This window comes from Lemur catta, chromosome 17, assembly GCF_020740605.2.
Source record: "Lemur catta isolate mLemCat1 chromosome 17, mLemCat1.pri, whole genome shotgun sequence".
Lineage (NCBI taxonomy): Eukaryota > Metazoa > Chordata > Mammalia > Primates > Lemuridae > Lemur > Lemur catta.
This window is the reverse complement of record NC_059144.1, coordinates 45,541,336-45,548,061: the sequence shown is the minus strand read 5'-3', so window position 1 is coordinate 45,548,061 and position 6,726 is coordinate 45,541,336.

The following is a 6,726-nucleotide window of genomic DNA, read 5'->3' as shown; positions in this document are numbered from 1 at the left end:
TTAGCTACTCTAAACAGGTTATTTCATTAATAAGTTTCTTGCCTCTGTCTGTGACTCTATCATACAACAGTGGCTATATAGATTTTCATGAAATTTGGAAATTTCTTAGGGATGGCTGTACTTTTATTATAGGCTTTGTAGATTGGGGGATGGGATTATTTTCTAGGGACTTCTGGGAAATGACACCAGGACAAAGCCAGTTGTCTCCAGAGCAATGCAAGGATTGGTTTGTAACAGATCGTAAAGGATTGCTTTACACAAGACCGTGCATCTGTGTATATCCAGGGTAAGTAGCAACATGTAGATTTACTCATTACTATCCTGAAAAATGTTAGGGAGACCAGCTAAATATAATATGATGATAAAAGGTCCTTAAATTTTTAAAATTCATATTGCAATGCTAAGGCTTGGTATTGTTATTATCCATAGTTTATAGCTAAGGAAATTGAGTCTTAGAGTGGTTAAGAAACATGATCGAGGTCACATACTTGCATAATGCGGCATTGTTGGGATTCAATCTGGGATAAGATTCTAGAACCATGGCTTTCAATCCCTGTTCTCTGTGTTTGAGTGCGTTAGAACTATAGTAACCACATAAGCTGTCTGCTCAGGACAGTCCTGGTGCTCAGTGACTTTTATCATTTGTTCCAGACAAAATCATCTTGTTTGAATGATGATGGGTCACTCTAGTTGTCACTCAGGTTGTTCATAATAAGGTTAAAACCACTTTGCCACTTCTGCGGCCCTGTGTGGGTCTTGCTGAGAAGAAAGATATGTATGGGACCTATTAAGCTCAGTTTTATTATATTCTTGAGCCATATTTGTTAGCTCAGAAATGGTATTCAAGCAAATAAATGATGAGGGTTACTCATGACTGGGAATTGGGCTCAGGGGCAATAATAGGGGATTAGGTTTGTAAAGAGGGACACTTCACCAAGACCATTGGCTCCAGGCTTGAGGGAGAAAGCAAAGTCCCACAGGGAAAGGCACTAGAACGCTTGGAAAGTTTTCAAGAATTTAGAAGTCAAGATGTGTTTAAAGAACATCAATAGATATGAATGAATGGTAGAGGGGAAAGATGAGTACTTGTGGGCAGAATTATTTCGAATGTCAGGTCTCAGAGTTTGTGCAGTTTGCAAATTACAACATGGTGGTTTAATGTGTTGGCTTTAGAGGCACCTACAACTAGGTTTGAATCTTGTGGCTCATATGACTTTTACAATGGAGAGAATAGTCATAACTCCTTATATTTGTTATGTCACTCTGGCTTTCTTGAGTTATTACATTGTCTTCCTTGATAATCTCCCTTGGGGTTGTTCTGGGAGTATATATGTTGTTTGTGTTTAGTTTGAACTCAGTGCTGCACAGTTGGAGATCCTTGGTCTGGGTTATCACTAATGAGGCACCAAGTTATATTGATCTTGGCAAGGCTCTACTTGCTGTCTTGGGAGCTGTCCCTATTCACGTTGTGTCAACAGACTCCACTCGAAGAACACTGTGTTTCAAAAGCCCCCTAAATGTATGTGCCTCACTAAATCGCCTTCTCTGTGGGATGCAAAAATAGCTCATGCACGTCTGGATGGACAAGCAGCAGAGAAAGTCAAATGGGCTCAGAAATATTAATGTACTTTATGCAACAAAAACTTTTTATGTTCTCAGATAGAATCATAAATCTCTTTTAATTATTCATATGCAAATGTTGAAAGTCTCATATACCCCTATAATGGATGAAAGTCCATGATGACTCCTGTCCTATTCAAGTTTAATGGAGGATAAACGAATGCACATAAACACTCACACAACCAGGATTTCTTTTGGCCTGACTACAGTACACAGAGGTAAGAGGTGTTGGTGGATGACATATGTCTCTTAGAGTGTTGCACCAAGCAGAGTCCACTCTAAAGGTTTAATAACGAAATAATTATTCATGGTCAACAACTCTCAATTATTTATGGACCTTGCCCCACCGACTCCGACCACTCAGTGGTTTCACTACTTGCCTTCGTTAGATGGTGACAAGGAAAGTAACAGACAATAGAAGCTGCACTGTGCTCTTTTGGTTTTGCATAGCGTGTTTATACATTTCATATTGCTCTGAGACTTTTATTAATTATTTCTCTCAACAGCCTTGGTCATAAATTAGTTTTTACGTGAGTGCCAAAACCAAGTGACTTATTCCATAGCAAGCAAGCTAAAGAAACAAGATCAAAAACTGGTTATTTAATTCTTACTGCTAGTCAGTTCCCTTTCAGTGGCTGGTGAGGGACGGAGAGCCCAGGACTCAGGCTTTTTCCTCCATCTTCAGGCTCTGCTCAGCTCTCTGCTGGCTCCGTTTCCAAGCAGGCTCTCTCTCATGGTGGCAGAAAAGTGCTGACAGTTCTAAGCCTGCACCCTGATGCTTCAGAAAACCTAGCAGGCAAATGGTACCTTTGCCCTTGGTCTTCCCAGCAAAAGTTCCAGGCTCCTCTCTGATGGAGTCATGTGCTTCAGTGACTCATCCCACTTGAGGTGGAAGTCATAGTCCTACCAGCCCAGCCTGCCTGATCTGCCCCTGCCCTGTCTGCAGGTCACATCTGACTTCACCTCCTGCTACACCCCCACCCCCAACTCTACTCAGCTGCTGTCTCCCCCTGATGATGTCACTTCAATGTGCCAGATGTGTCGCTGCCTCAGGGATTTTGCACTTGCTGTTTCCCTTGCCTGAAACATGTTTCCCTCCAATTCTCACATGGCTTGTCCCTCCCCTTCTTTTAGATCTTTGTCCAAATGTCAACTTTTTCTGAAACCTTCCATGGCCACCGTGTTAGTTTCCTGTGGCTGCTGTAACAACTCACCACAGACCTAGTGGTCTAAAACAACACAAATTTAACATCTTACAGTTCTGGAGGTCAGAGTCCAAATGTTTTCCACTGGGCTAAAATCAAGGGGCCAGCAGATCTGTCTTCCTTCTGGAGGCTCTAGGGGAGAAGAAGTTTCCTTATCTTTTTCAGCTTCTCTTCTAGAGGTTTCCTGCATTCCTTGGCTCACGGACCCTTCCAGCCTGCAATCACGTCTCTTCAACATCTGCTTCCATCTCCACATCTCTCCTGATTCTTTCTCATAAGGACCCTCATGATTACACTGACCTACCTGGAGAATCCAGGAAAATCTCCCCATTCAAGATCCTTACCTCAACCACATCTACCAAGTCCATTTTGCCACATAAGATAACATATTCACGGATTTCTAGAATTAGAAGGTGGATGTCTGTGGAGGACTTTGGCGGCCCCAGCCACCCTCTATAAATTAGCATGCCTCTGCCAACACACGCTACCTCCTCCACGCAACATGTTTTGTATTTTGCTTGGTTGTTCATTGACTCTATCAAGGAGCTAACAAAGTAAGTGACTTGAAGTGAGGGATTTTATCTTCTATTTTATCTGAGCCTCACTCATAGTAAGCATTCAGTACATATTTTTTGAATAAATAAGTAAATTTCTCATAAGTATACCATTTCCCCCAAAATAAACAATTTCACAAGGTTCCTATTTTTTTTAGACTCCCATATATGCTGGCAGAGACCAATACTTTAAATGTCATTACTCACCAAATATTCTGCTGTTCTGCTTAATACAGACAGCAGTGAGGGAGAGAACCAGGCATCTCATACCTGTGAGCGTCACTCTGAGGCCCTGCTGTGCACAGTATGACTCGGAGGCTCGATATATACCGCTCGACATTTGTCTCCTTATACGCTCCATCTGCGATATGATGTCTGTACATGGCAGTGAAAATAAATTTTTAAAGAGCAATTTATTATTAGCCCTTGAAACAAAACCAGGGCTTTGTATTTCATCATCATAATGAAAATTTGCTTTACATTATTTTTAAATTGTTATATTTGTTCTGGGGAGAACAACCTATAAATAGTATTTTTTAATTTGGCCACTGAAGTGTGCTTATGAGTTTGTAATCCTAGCAGCTCCAAATGAAAAATGTGAAATTTTTCTGAATTTTCCAATACAAATTATATAAAACAATTTAAAAATTGCTACTTAAAAATTTAAATGCATAGTAATTAATTTTTGAATAATTAATACCTGCATATGGTACATTTAGAAGGTCGAAAGAGTAGTTTGCAGCCCCTCACCCAGTGGTGTTCTATAAAGCTTTCTATGATGACGTACGTGTTCCATATTTGCACTGTCGGGCACGGTAACCACTAGCCACATGAGATACCTAAACACTTGAAAACACTTGAACTGTAGCTAGTACAACTAAAGAAATGGATTTTTGATTTTAATTCAAAAAACCCTGTATGGCTCTAGTCTTGGACACCACAGGTCTAGCCATTAAGCTCTCATCTATCAAGCTTGTTCTGTTCAGCTTGTGTGTATTCTTTTGCTTCCCATAGTGTGATCTTGGTGCGTGGAAGTTAAGCAATATAGGTCAACTCCCATCAATTTAGCCTTTGTTTGCAGATTACTGACACAGAGTAAAGGGATCTGAAGCCCTGGGTGGTGGCCAACTCCTTCACTGCCTCAGACCAGGAAATGCCTGCACTTCCTGGTCAGTCTTTTCCCTAAAGCCTTCCTGGATCTATCCTAAAAAGGCTTCTAAACAAATTCAAAGCAGAAAGAGACTATCTGGGGATGTTTAATAGTGAAAGACAAGGAATTACTTTATGTCTGAGTATAATACTATTGAAGTTTCACGATGACTGTCAGTTGAGATGATGGATTATTTCCTCGCCATCAAATTCCATTGCATGTTACACTGTGAGTTCCCTTTGTGAATAAGTTGGTTAGTGATAGGGTATAGTTTGATAAGAATCTAAAAAGAAACTAAAACCTCCTTATTTTTCTTGTTTTAAAAACCTTTATAGATATCTAGTAGCAGAAGTTCTCTAAGAAATTATTTGGAATGGGTAATAAACTTTGTTTTATTACATGCGAAGTCTCAAAGACACTCATCAAAAGATAGTATATGATTGGAATATCACATGTCCTATAAATATGCACAGTTATTGGGTGCCAATTAAAAATAAAATAAAAAATGAAGTGGTATGGCAACACAGGAATGGTAAGACAATTTTCTCTGTGGTCCAGATAAGCAGAGAGACCATTCCTTTGTATTTTTTATCTTTGGAGAGGATCTCTGGAGATATCACTTCCAACATCCTTTTCTCTCTAATCTCTTTCTCCAGTAAGACTTCAGGCTTGTCCACTGAATATTTGGATAAATATTGAAGCCTATCTGGTGAATATTGATTTTATATCTTAATGGTTTCTCTAAGATGATGTATAGAGGAAAATATAAAGCAAAGAGTGGTATACAGTAAAATTATCATGGCAGGGAAGCAACAATTATTTTCATTTGCAGAACATCCTTCCAGATAGCTCATGTGCCCACGAACATGTACAGATAAATGCAGGGGACTCCTGTAGATGAGATCATAGTCTACCTGTGATTCTGCATACTGATTTATTTTTTTAATTCAGAAATATGATGGATATATTGCCATGTTAAACATTATTATGATAGGAACAAATATCTATTAAATATTTATTCATTCATTTCATAAAAATGTTTCAAGCACCTATCAGGCCTTGTGGTAAGCATTTTAAGTATTAATACATCATCTTATTTAATTTCTACAACTCTCTAAGTCAGTTATTTCTGGAGAGGCGAAATAAGTCATTCAATGTAATAAAGTTAATAAATGGTAGAATAGGGACTTGAACCCTGGCTTATCTGATGCCAACATCTGTGCTCTCAAACATTGTTGTACTATCTACATGATTAATTTTAATGACTGGCTTGCATTCCATTATGCATGTCTCATAATTTGTTTAGGGTGGCTAGAAAAATGTTTTATTACATTCAATTATCTAACTTTGGGGACAGGATACTAGTCACAGAAGTGACTGGTCTCTTCCATGGAGACCAATTCTTAGGCTTCATCTTAGAGTCACTAAGTTTTACACTTTTTAACTTTTCTGTTTTACCAAGAACTTGAAAGAAATATTCTTGTGATGATATAAAAGAGAATGGTTACCTTGAGCTGTGACAGGATGTTCCATGCCTTTGCCATTTGTTTTACATCTATGGAAATAAAATAAATATATAAATAAATCCTTGATAGGATAACTTGTAGTTAGTTCTCCAAGCTCCCCCTCTGAGCATTCAAAACAAGCTTCCCAAATAAGGAATTGCCAACGCATCATTAAGAGATCAGCAAATCTTCTTTGTCTCCAGATAAAGCTGTTAATTGTCCATTTTTCATTCTCTGATAATCCCCAATTGTTTCATTAGTTGACAGGAGAAAATGCCAATTCATTTCCTATTAAAATACAGGGCTGGTATGAAATTACCTATTTTTACTCAGGGAACATGTTAGCTTGTTGTTTTATGAATAATATCTTAGATAAAAAGAAAACCAATTATCCCCTCTCCCCCAACCCTGGAAAATAACAGAAGATAAAATAAATCCCATGGTGATCCCTTTATAAGCGACCGAAGATTTCACATTTTGGTTAATATGTAAGAAAGATTTTGAAGATACAATTACATCAGGACTATTGAATACTTGTCAAGACTTTATCCAAACACCACTATTAAATAATTTCACTTCTAACTTGATATTTTGTGTCATAATATCTAAAAATGCTTTGTGTATTCTGTGATTGAAGGACACATTTATTGCATTTCACATGAATTGAACCAAAAAACTACAGACCTTGTGAA